Source organism: Balaenoptera borealis, assembly GCF_965194805.1.
Source record: "Balaenoptera borealis genome assembly, chromosome: 4".
NCBI lineage: Eukaryota > Metazoa > Chordata > Mammalia > Artiodactyla > Balaenopteridae > Balaenoptera > Balaenoptera borealis.
In genome coordinates, this window is record NC_138861.1 from 42,687,939 (window position 1) to 42,700,797 (window position 12,859).

The 12,859-nt window shown below is 31.9% G+C and overlaps 1 protein-coding gene across 11 annotated transcripts in view; it reads right to left on the reverse strand.

Annotated features, from left to right (window-relative positions):
- FBXW7 (F-box and WD repeat domain containing 7) overlaps window positions 1-12,859 on the reverse strand; it is a 204,503-nt gene that overhangs the window by 46,172 nt on the left and 145,472 nt on the right. The window lies entirely within an intron of this gene.

Below are 12,859 nucleotides of genomic sequence, written 5' to 3' on the forward strand. Positions count from 1 at the left end.
TACAGATCTCACTTACCAAGTATTCTATTGATTCACAGGTATTAACCTAACAGATAGCATTTTTGTGCTTCAATTTTACTGACAGGAAACCTACAGCATGAAAGTTTTTGAGAGTTACCAAAAGGATTATAACTAAAAAAAAACTTTGGCAAATATGTATCTTAATCCCTATGAACAGAATAACAGGCTGAGTTCCATTTCCATTAAAATTAAATTGAAAACTGCATTTTTACATATAATTGCCTAGCTTTATTTTGCTTTACCTGCTTTTTATCACCATCTCCCATTGAGACAGGATGTATCAAGAAACATTACATTTAATGAAAAGGGTCAAAAGAACTAAGATCCCACTGAAATATCTTTAAAAAAAATATTGATAGATATTTCAATTACTACTTTATTCATTTTGGTTTTGTGAATATGAAACATATGCAAGTAATAATTTTAACAATAGATACACTTGGGGGCATACCATTCACTTCTAATTTTGAATGCAGATAGAACAAACATACCTCCTCTTAATCTTCAATGTAGTCAACACTACACATATGGATTTCCAAATCCTCTTTGGTTTTCATCTTCTGATAAATATTCTCATATATCAAAACTGAGGAATGTTATTACATTGCTCAAAGAATGTATACATGTATACATTTCAAAGCATGTATACAAAACACTTTTGTATATAAACATACTCTGGAATGTTAAGTAAATATATTTGAAGACTACAAAATATAGTGCAAGATGATGAGAAACACTAGCTAACAGTATCAGTGCTTTTTAAATTATATTAAAGAGAAACAAAATATACTAAAATAAAAAAGGAAAACTGATAAAAAAAATTTTGGAAGAGATTGTGGTTGGGCCATTTATTACTTATTTGCAGTTAATTAATATTCTAAAAAGGTCTACAAAAAGCTGAACAACCTCTCAAGCTCTGAATTCATGGCACTGACCTTAGACTTTCTCAGAATGATTTTTAGTGCACTCTGTTATTAGTAAAACCTGTTCAAACACATGCCCCATCTGCCAGCACCCCATCTGCAAGAGAGCTTCTTATTCTTGTAGACAGTACAACTTCTGCTTGCTTCCTTCTCTACATACCAGCTGTATGGTAATGAGTATGAGCAGCTGAAAATCCTGCATGATAACAAAGCTAATATGAAAACGGCAGAACAACAACTTCCCCTCAATGAAGCGGTTGTCGCATGAACATAGCAGATAAGCTGTTAAACGGGGGTTGGGGGTGGTGATGAGAATTTTATTTGTTTGTATGTGGGGGATGTGTGCTTGTGCCTGTGCACGCACGTGTGTGTTAAACATGGGTCTTCCACATAATTAAAAAATAAAAAGAACCAAGAGCAGTACAGGGTACCCAAGAAGGATCTAAATTTCTAAGTACTTTTGTTAAGACTTGTGAATCAATTCTTTAAATGTTTTAAGTTTCAACTCCTATATAGTAATAATATACCAGGTGTCATTTGGACAAGCTAGTTTTCAAAGATGTTAACAGGTTATGTTCCATTTCTTAATTAACTCATTTTGGGGCCTTTAGGGAAAGAAATGGCATCAAAACTTAAGAATCATAATGGAAACTATTTCCTAGACATTTTAGCTACTAACATAATATGTGAATCAACAAACTATGTTTTTAATTCTTATATAGCAATTTAATTTCTAAAAATTTAATGGTATTTGAAGCCAACACATTTATTCTGAACAGAGAAACTCCAAACAAAATACTAAGTGGCACATGTTACTTTCTTAATTCAGGAAGACATATTGGGGTTAATTTTTATATACATGAGAGTCACACTGAATGACCCTATATAATGTAAGAAGATCCAAATCACATTAATTTTTTATGTGCAGTATCTTTCCATTTAGAGATTAACAGTCATTCAGGAAACTTTAAGACAAATGACTATCAAAATTGGTGTTATACATTTTCTCTCACAATCTGAAGAAACTAAAAATGAAAAAATATTCAAAATACTAACCGTAAGTGAAAGAAATAAGTACTATTATATGAGGAGAATTAATTATATTTTTACCAACACATCTAAAAAAGTCTTATGTGGACTTCATAACAGTTACTAAGTTCTTATTATATAACCATACTTTCTCTCTGTTATTTCATTTTACCCATAAAACTATCCTGTGAAGTAGGGACTATTATTATTGCCATCCTACAGAGGTGGCTTAGTAAGTGATGGAGCTAAAAACTTAACCCCAGGTCTAACTGACTCTATGTTCTTAAGCAGTCTGCCATACTGACATAAACTCCACAAGGGCAAAGATTTGGGTCTGTTTCATTCACTACTGTACTCCAAATGCCTAAAGTAGTCCTTGGTTCACAGAAGTTGTTGAATAGATTGAATGAATAGATGGAACGGATAGAAGAGATAACTGCTCAGTTGTTTTTTTATTAAGTGTACATCACTTTAAGTGAAAAAAAAAAAGCTACCATAAATTTTGTAAAAACCCTTAATCATTTTGATACTAAAAAAAATTATTTACCAATTAAAGAATCTTAAAATAAGACTGTTTAGGAATCTCTTTACTTGTCAGGTTGAAAAATTAAGACTAAATTTTTAAAATTCTCATGATTAACATTCATTTTGAAAGGTTGGTACAGAATGAATAAGAGCAAAATTGCACTGATTTCAGCATTTCCATGAATCCACTTGTCCTCGTTTTTATTGTCTAACTATAAAAATGCATTTTCCCTGTTAACTAGCTTAACATATTCCTTGACTTCAAATATAAATCAGGGCCATGAGCTTCTATAATATAAAAGCTTTTGTATAATATATATATATATATATATATATATATATATATATATATATATAAAAGAACCTGAATTGAAAGAATAGTTCCAACTTAATAAAACAGCACCAATCATCCCTTAAAAAGTAAGATATAAGTTGTATTTCCTCAAAGAACACTTACAGATTTAAAAAACCCACAAATTCAGATGAGATTTACAAAAACAGTACTATACTGCCCCTCCATGTTCAAACTAGTAGTAACAATGACATTTCAAAATCTAAAGTGATAATGTAGAGATTTCTGTGGATTATTGAAAATCTCTTTAAGCTTAAATTGTTCCCAAGTGAATGATATGAAATCACCCACACATAAAAAGGTAGTTAAAAACAGGGATAACCCAAAGTTTCAATTTTCACTTTCAATACTAACAAGGAGAAGAAATTTAAGATAAGAGAATTTCATCCAACATCATATTTTTTTCTCTCAAAACAGATTTCCCCAACCTTACATGAAGATATCATAAAATAACCATAAACAAATAGCTAATCACCTATGTGCTTCTGGGATCAATGTTTATATATTAATGTTTGAGAAATACTAACCGTTGAATTGTTTCCCCCAGACCTAAAAAAATTTCTATAAAGCTCATAAATGTATACATAAACACATATATACATAGGTACTACCAAAACCACAACAGAAACTTTTATTAATCTAATACCAGATTTACTTTTTAAAAATCTACTGTAATTATTTTACCTTTTACACATTGTAGGAATAAAGCACTATATATGCAAATAAAGAGATGTGCTGCATCAATAGGTCCTTGTAAAAGGAAATAAGAATGTCATTGCTTTTATCACAAATGGTAGTCCTTTCTGGTATTATTTCTATAGTAAAACTTACATCACATTTTAAAAATCCTACATTATATCTATCATTATTTGCATCTACCATAATTAATCTACCATTATTTAACTGATTTATATGTGAGACACATTAATTTATGCAACTTTCCACAACAAGTCAGGGATAGGGCCAAGAACTCTAATTCTGACCCAGGTACGATCCAGAAAGAAATCACTATGGTGGACCTGATAGGATATTAAAGACTAAAGTTTTCTGGCAAGAACATGAAAAATGAAATAATATGGAATCATATTTAATCTTTCAGAGCCTCAAAATAATATAATATACTGGATACTACCTAACAGTATTTGAAAACTTGTAGATTTTACTATCAATACATTTCACTTAAGTTACCAAAGTAATCCTATCAAGTCAGGTAGAGTGTCTGCATATGCAGGCATGTGTACGGAGATATCCTTATATACATATGGAGAAACTATAAACTACAAATGATCACCAGTTGACTTGGAAATGAAAAGTGTACAACTGAATAAAGGAGTCTGATGAAACACTGTATACTGGAGCAGATCAAACATGCTCTCCATGCCTAGGTAGAATTCTCAGGGTCACCAAAATGTTAAATTATTCAAAAGGTAAGATTTTTGTTTGTTTGTTTTGTTTAATAATGTATCTAGAACTGTGCCTGGCAATTAGTAGATGCTTATTTGTTGAATGGATTAATTAATCCATGTTCCTCTGACTGATATCATGAGGATATCATGGAACGATGACAATAAGTCTCTCAGAGACAGAAAAGCATCAGTGGCTTCCTTAAGGGAAGGTCTCTGCCTTATTCATCTTTGTTACATTAGCATCACAAGCAGGGAGTATGTATACGCCTAATACATATTAGCAGAATTAAAATTAATTTAGCAGTGTTAATATTCCACGGAAACACTGAGAAAAATTTAAGAAGTTGTTGCGGTTCTCATTCCTCATTTAAAGTATCTATCTGATAGCATGAGTTGCCTTTAATCACTGAAGAAAAATAATATAGAAGCTCTGAACTATTATCATACTATATTGAGCTGCCTATAACTAGGTTAATAAAATTTAGGTATTTATTTATGTAATGTATGTTTTAAAGCCGTTAAATATGAATGTACTTAAGAGACTTAAGATAAGGCTTAGGTTACTTCGACATTTCAAAGTGTATTCCATTTCTGAATGTGGATGATACCTGTAAAACTCAAAGGTCTGCAGTTAGCTCCACAATTTTGGAGAAAGCTGTGTTCCTGACTTCAAAACTTTTGGAGTTTAGAAGGGTAATATGGTACATATACAGCGTATGGCAGAACACTTCCAGTACATCACGTACGAACATTTCTGCAGCAAAATATACAAATATTCAGATAAACAATAAAAGTGACTGTCTTAAGTTAATTAGGGTTAGGTTTGGCCAACTTGTTAAAACACTTTTTAGTTTTCAGGGCTTACTGGACTCCTGATTTGCAGACAAGGAACCGTGGATTTATTTCATACTTGTTTACCCAGCCAGAAGCTTTGTAACAAGTTTATTTTTAGCATATTTTTCATCTGTCTCCCATACTCCAAGTCTTAATATTTAGTTTCTGTAAAACATAACCTACAAATTTCACCTTGCCCTGTGATGTTAAAATTACTATACTATTTGTACAGATTAACTATCAACAAAAGGGATAACACTTCAGGGCAGTTATTTCTATGCTGCAGTTGTAGATTTACGAATCATGTTATAATTTGCTTTGCATTAATATCTGACAACTGAGGCACAACCTAATACTATGACATCACCTGATGACAAAAACATCTAGAAAGCAATGTTATCAGTAATTAGATACTGAGGTCTTCATAAATTGTGAAAACAAAGTATGAATTACGTATTTAAAAATCCAGGATTACATGGCAAAAGTTAACCTTGAAATATTTGGAAACTAAGGATCCATTCACTCAACAAACCCTTACCCAGGTCAGTATACCACACTGTTTATGATGCTGGAGCCAGACACCTGGGTTAGAATCTTAGCTCCATCATTTACTAGCTCTAGGGCAAGTTAGTTAAACTTCCTACACCTCTGATTCTACATCTATAAAATATGGATAATATAATGCAATCGACTTCATGAGGTTATTTTAAGGATTAAATGAGTTCATATGTGGAAAATACTTAGAATAGTGTTTCCCCTGCATCCCAAGTTAGACTCTATTATATACTGCTACCCTGTTTTATCATCATCAAAACATTAGCATTAACAGTTACTTTTCTGTTTCCCTAAATTAGAATCTAAGCTCCATGAGAGCATGGCCTTTGTCCATCTACTTTACTGTTATACCTACAGGTTCTAGAAAAGTTCCCAACTCTGTTCTAAGTCCTTAATACATATTTTGGGTCTGTTACTACTATTAATAAACTTCATATCCAGATATAAGTGAATAATTTTGCAGCAGTATAATTAATGTGAAAAAACAAGATGTGAGACCAAGCAATAATACAAGTTTCTTCTGTCCATAACTTCTCTGATTATCTGCTTAGCAAACTTCCTTCACGTTTTCATTTAAAGTTACTGTGAAGCCTTTCCTGAGCCATTTGAATTGAGACTTGGGTGGCCCTCTCATGCTCCCACAGTACTTTGTATATGGGTCCATTTAAAGCAATTATCCTTTGGTCTAAGGGTTTGTTTGTGGTTTTACCACTACCTATTAAATGCTTAATGGATTGTAATTTTCATTTTTGTATGTCCACAGGCAGAGAGGAAGAATCATCACCTTTTTATTTACAGCCACCGCCTTGCACAGTATAGAAAATAAGACCAGAAGAAAATTTACAATTTATATTCTGTTTACTCATGTTTATGCATGATGTATGAAACATTCTTAAGAAGAAACTGATAGGATCAAAAATAGAATGACCTGATATGTGGTAACCAGTTAATTCCTTTATTGATAAAATAAGTAGTGACAATAAAAGATATCAGATGATCTGAAAATGCCAATTTTTTCCCAAGTTCCAATGGAATATATCTGTGGAAAAAAACTTTAGGAAGCCACATTTTAGTTTACTCAAAAAAAAAATCAGATAAAACTATTAAAATCTCTCTCCAAATTTGCTCATAGCACCACCCTGTTCTTCCTTCTCTCCAAAGTATTGTAATAATTTTTATTTTAGCATTTTCTGACTTGTCTGGCTACTGTAGACTCTCAAAAGTGCCATCTAAATGAGTACACCCTATGTTTGTTTCTCCTTCGTTTTCGGAACTGCTAAGTAGTAATTACTTTTAAAATTAAGTGTCAAACTGTATCTGAGTTTAGTTATATTTAGAAAATGAAATATTCAAAATCACAGCTGCACAGTCATTTAAAAACATTTAGTAAACAAAAACATGTCATATTCTAACAGTACAAAAACTCCTTAAAGAATTTTCCAAACTTAACAAAAGCTTCAACAAATTGGTCATACAAATATTTACACTAACTTTCTCTTGCACATCACTGGTAGCATGAAAAGATATTAGAGATAATTTCTGAAGTCTAAGAGTTCATAGCCTCAAGTGAGGAAACAAGATAACTAAATGAAGCTGTCAAATAACACCACTGAGCAGTACATATATGTCTAAGGGCCAAAGGTAATTGCAACAACTACAATACGTTCCACTAATGGATGAGGACAGCGGTAGATGCAACCAGTGCCAGGAGGAAGGTTCCAACCAGAGAGACAAGCTAGATTGTGAGGTCATGGAAAGGATTTGGAGAAAGAGGCACAAATGTAACTGGCAGATACTGAATAGATTAATATGGGGGAGGGGAACACGATACTGGCTTTTTAAAGGTTTCATATTTCTATATGTTAAGGAAATATCCATCTATTTCCTCTTGGCTAAGAGTTCCATGAAACAAATGTTGAGTTTCATGAAATGCCTTTCAGGCATCAAGGTATTTTAGAAAAGGAGACTTGCTACAACTATTTTAAATGAGAATTAATCATAGCTAGACTAGAATTAAAAAATAAAAATAAAAGGTAAACCTGGATTGGGGCAAAAGGCAAAGCTATGTCAGAAATGTAAGACTAAGTTGTAGTGCTTTAAGAAATAGGCAAGTATTTCTGGCAGCTGCTTTTGCTAGCATGAAAAGTACTCCTGTAGTAAAGATTATTAATAGCAATATACTTTGGGAGAGGCTGTCATTTAAACTGTACAAACAACACACTAAAACTCAGAAATGTAAAAGTATAAACTAAGATGACAAAAACTGAGATAACCATAAGATACAGTAAAAATGTGTTAAATCAATGATAAATTATAAAACTATACACATGGATCATCTGTTTAGACAAAAACAGAGATAATAGTTTTAAAACTATGGAAAGAGTAGAAGAAAATTATAGTTGAAAATAATATTGGTGACAGGTTTATGGCAAACATTATTTTCCAGAAAGTATTATTTTAAAAAATCACCATGAACAACAAATAATTTCTTGATCTATTTATATATTTCCCTAATGAAGTTGTAAGTATAAACACATATCATTATTTTCTCAAAATGAAAAAAAAATTCCTTCAATAGAAAACCTAGAACAATAAACATAGAAATATAATGATATAGTATCAACTAAGTAAAATCCATAAAACTTTGCCATGGTAGGAATAAATTTGCTTAAAATATGATTTCTTTTTCTTGTTAAACAACATTAGAAGTCCCTAGTGCTGGTTTTTATTTGGTACAATCTTTCTGGAAAAGAATTTAGCAGTATTTATTAAGAATCTAAAAAAATTCACACTCCTTGACCCAGTAATTCTACGTCTGGAAAAATGTGTATAGAGATGTTAAAGATTTATGTATAAAAAAGTTCAAAGCAGGTCACTGACCAAATCAACAACAGCCAGAAAATGATGACACATTCATTTGGCAGATTATACACTTTTGAATAACTACAGCCATGGGGAACTACTAGCAATATATGAAAAATGGATTAAAGTATCGATTTTGTTTAAAGAGTTATTTAAATTTTTTACTGTGGTTATTTCTGAGCAGTGGAATTACTGATAATTTAGGAAAATGTAAAGAAACATTTCTTCTGAATTTTACATACTGAGCATGTCTAATTTTTATAAACAGAAGTAAAAGATATTAACTACTGGAAGAAAATAAAAATTCTCTATATCATAATTCAACTCAGGGAATTTAGGGGATTATCAAATTATTAAATTCAGGAAGGTAATAACTCACAAATTTGCTTTACCAACAGAATTTATGATGGATTATAAAATCTTCCTACAAGTGAAAATTTTATTGTAAATAATTAGAGAGGCAGTTATTTGAAACAAAGGCAATACAACTGTTTGATAAAACTGGCAGACCTTTGCTGAAAAGTCTATTAAAGGAGCTTAATAGATTATAATTATATATAGCTTGAACTAACTGAAGATTATACACACAAAAACAACAGAATAGATTATGCCTGAATGAGATTAAAATTTTGAATATAGGTTTTTTTAAAATTAGTATCATCAATAGTTCAACAATAAAGAAAAAACTTGAATCCAAGACAGTATTGAAGCTAAGAGAGGTATAATGCTGTTTTTAATTTTTGTCATCATTGTCAAAAGTACTAAATGAACAAACTGATGAGAATGGTACTGCACTGCAGTTTGAGGATGGTTAATCTGTCAGACACTCTGTTCTGAGTTGCTTCCTACCAAACATAGACCCTGAGGTATGACAAACATTCTCTCCTTAACCAAACTCTAGTCAGGCTCCTGAGCTCTTTTTCAACTAGGACCTGTCCTTCGGCATGTTCTCAGGAACCAAATTTTAGCAAGAATCCTGCTACATCAGTCTAACCAGAATTCCCCGCCCTTGATGTCGATCACCTGTGGTACCTGGTCACCCTCTCCATATCTGTTGGGTTCGCCATCCTCCACCATCCCCCAGGGGATTTCTGACCACCTTGGTTAAGTTCATTTAACCAGAGCACCCCCCCCCTTTACCCCTGATGCTTCCTCTTAGAAATTATCTACCCACTGAACCCCATGCTGCTCCTTGGCTATAAATTCTCACTTTTCTTTGTTCTATTAAGAGTTGAGCCCAATCTATCTCCCCTACTGCAAACTCCCCTTGTAGTAGTCCCTATACATATCATGACAGTCCCCCTGAATAAAATCTGTCTTACGATTTTAATAAGGTTCATGAACAATTTTTTCTTTAACAGGTACCATCCCTCAGCTTACAGAAAGACTACAAACATGCATACTGTTTGAATATTTCTAGTTTTTTATCACTATAATCATTGCATCATCTGTGGGATAACTTTACAAATGAAACATCTTGAAAGAGATTACACAAAAAATCCTAAATTTATAAATGTAGCATGCTACCAAAAGTTATTTGTAGTTCAATTATTTGAATCTTTGAATGAATTTTCTCAAAGAAACAATTTCAACAATGATAGGCTCCCAGGTTTACCCACCAAAATATGAATATAATAGTAGTTGAAAAAAGTTGAGTTCATAAGAAAAAGGTCACAAAACATAGTAGAAAGAGAATGGCTACTACCTGCAGCATTAGAGAGTTCTGAGGTTAAATACCAGCTTTACTATTTACCAAGAAAACTGGGGAGAGGTAACTTGTTTGAGCCTCAGCTTCCTAGTCTACTGAGTGGAGATAATACCTAACTTACAGTACTTAACAAACGTTTAAGTCATATAAGAATTATTTAAAATATACAAAATAGCTGGACAATGCCTAGAATATATAGTAGGTCCTTTTAAAATAAGAGCAATTATTAATAGCATTATTATGCTACTACTGTACATAGAGAAGGAAAATTAAAAAGCAGTATGTTAAAATTCTAGTGATTATATACATAAAAATTTTTCTCTATATAGCTACAAAAGAATTAGAAGAGAGAATGAGGGTTTTTAAAGAAAATGAAAGGTTATGGCTCTAACAATCTCTTTCTAAAAATCTACTGTCAGCTGAAACATATTCAAGCAAAAAGATATATGCACAAGAAGATTCACTATAGTATTACTGTAATCATAAAAATCTGTATTTCACTGTTTCGTAAATACAGTTTTATTAAAACACAATCATGCTCATTCAACTACTCCTCTAAGTATTGCCTACAGCTGCTTTCATGCTACAATGGCAGAGCTGAATAGTTCTAACAGTGACTATCTGGTCCACAAAGCGTAAAATAGCTGCTGGCCCTTTGCAGAAAAAGTTTGTGGACCCCTGACTTAAGCTAACCCTCAAAGATAACAATACACAGGAGTGATATTAACTCAAATATTTTCTCAAATGACTCAAATATTCTATTTCAATTTTATTTCTATTTTCACTTTAAAGAAAGATTATTTTAAATATGGTACTTTAAACAGAACTGGATATGGAATAACCAGTACAAAATTGTTTTCAACTATCAGAAATCTAGTCATACATTTCATTGTTGCCTGAGTGCTTGGGTTTCAGGTGAACAAGTCCTTGTACCACATTGCTCCCGCCTCGCCTCCCTGCTGCTCCTACCAGCAGCTCTACCCCATTCTCTTAGCTCTGTTGCTGTTGCTGATGCTTATGCTACACAATCGGTCGGTGGTTCAAACCCAAGAATATAAAGGCACTCTAAAAACATTTTCCTTCTATAAACCAACACAGTCAACCAGATATCTTTAAAAGCCCTATATACATAACCAATTGCATGCCTTTTGGAAATTTCTACCAAAATAGTAACATTGAAGAATAACTTTAAGAGAATATTGTCAATGCTTGAAAGTCTCCAAACAGAAACGAGTTAATAAATGAAATTTAAACATTTTAATGACTTTTCTTTCAACATACTATTATTAATTGTAAGATATTATTTCTCTTATCACTAGAAAGAAAAAAATGCTGCCAGCTAAGCTATGAAATTCCATCCAGACGTACACTAATTTTACATATGTTTAAAACATAGAAAAATAATGTATCTTAGGATTTAGGAAATACAGTATTACCATAACTAGGTATTCCAATTTCAAAGAAAAATAAAACAATTTTCCAGTGATTTTATAGACTTAAGTAAGTTTTTCCTGTAAATATTCTCTTCCTTTAAAGGACGATCAGTTCTTTTCGAATAAAAAGTTATATACTCAACTAATATTCTCAAATATTCCTGATGCTAAGAATTACCTATAGGACTTATATAAACTATGAGGACCTAAATACTAAAAACATTTTGATTGATGGTAACTGGTTAATAGCTAGATTGCTATTTCTTTACTGTCGTTAGTATTAAGTCCAAAGTATCTCTGATGAGGAGCTAGAATAATTTACATAATAATAAATTAGACTATCATTACTAATAGTACTTAACAATGAGGTAAATAAATTTCCTGAAAACATTTCGAGAGCTATAAATTGAAGCTGTAGTTATGACAACTATTTTAAAGAATTTTTCACAATTTTCAAAATATTTTATTGTGCAAACATTAAATGGATCAACACCTATGATGGATGGAGGCGCAATAACATGTTTTTCAACTTTTAATAGGCCAAGACTACATACAGTCTTGTAAGAGTTCACTATACATTAGCTCACTGCTTGGAAGGATAAAAATGGCCTACAAAATAGAGAAGTCTGTACACTTGTTGTCAGTGTATAACAATCTGATTGAAAGAGGCTAAACGTACCTAATAGAAAAGATATACTGGATGTTAGATACAAAATATGATTAATTACATATCACACCAAAAGTCTTTTTAAAATCTTTGATAAAAATATATTAAAAAGTATCTATCATTAACACTACCAAGGGAAAGTTAGTAAGTTAAAACAACAAAGAACATGTGAATCAATTTAAAGCTACCTAAATTAACCAGTTGCAAAAAGGAGGGGAGAGGATATAATTACTCGATCCCTCTAATATTTCTAGTAGTCAGAGTCAATGAGTTATACAATAGTAAATTATTGGCAGGCAGTCTAAAACTGAATGTGTTAATTTTGTTATCTATCTTCCCCCAAACTAGAACTATGTTCTAGTTTGAATTTTAGTTTTTGAAGTTAGTCCTCTTCTATAATTACAAATGCCAGGCTATAATTTAACATAACAGTAACCTAGAAAAGTCAAACTGAATAGTGACCCTAGGAAACCCTCAAGGAAAGCCCTGAAGTTCTCTATTAATTTTTCTTATAGAATCTGCTCCTGAGCCTTTTAAGTTTCAT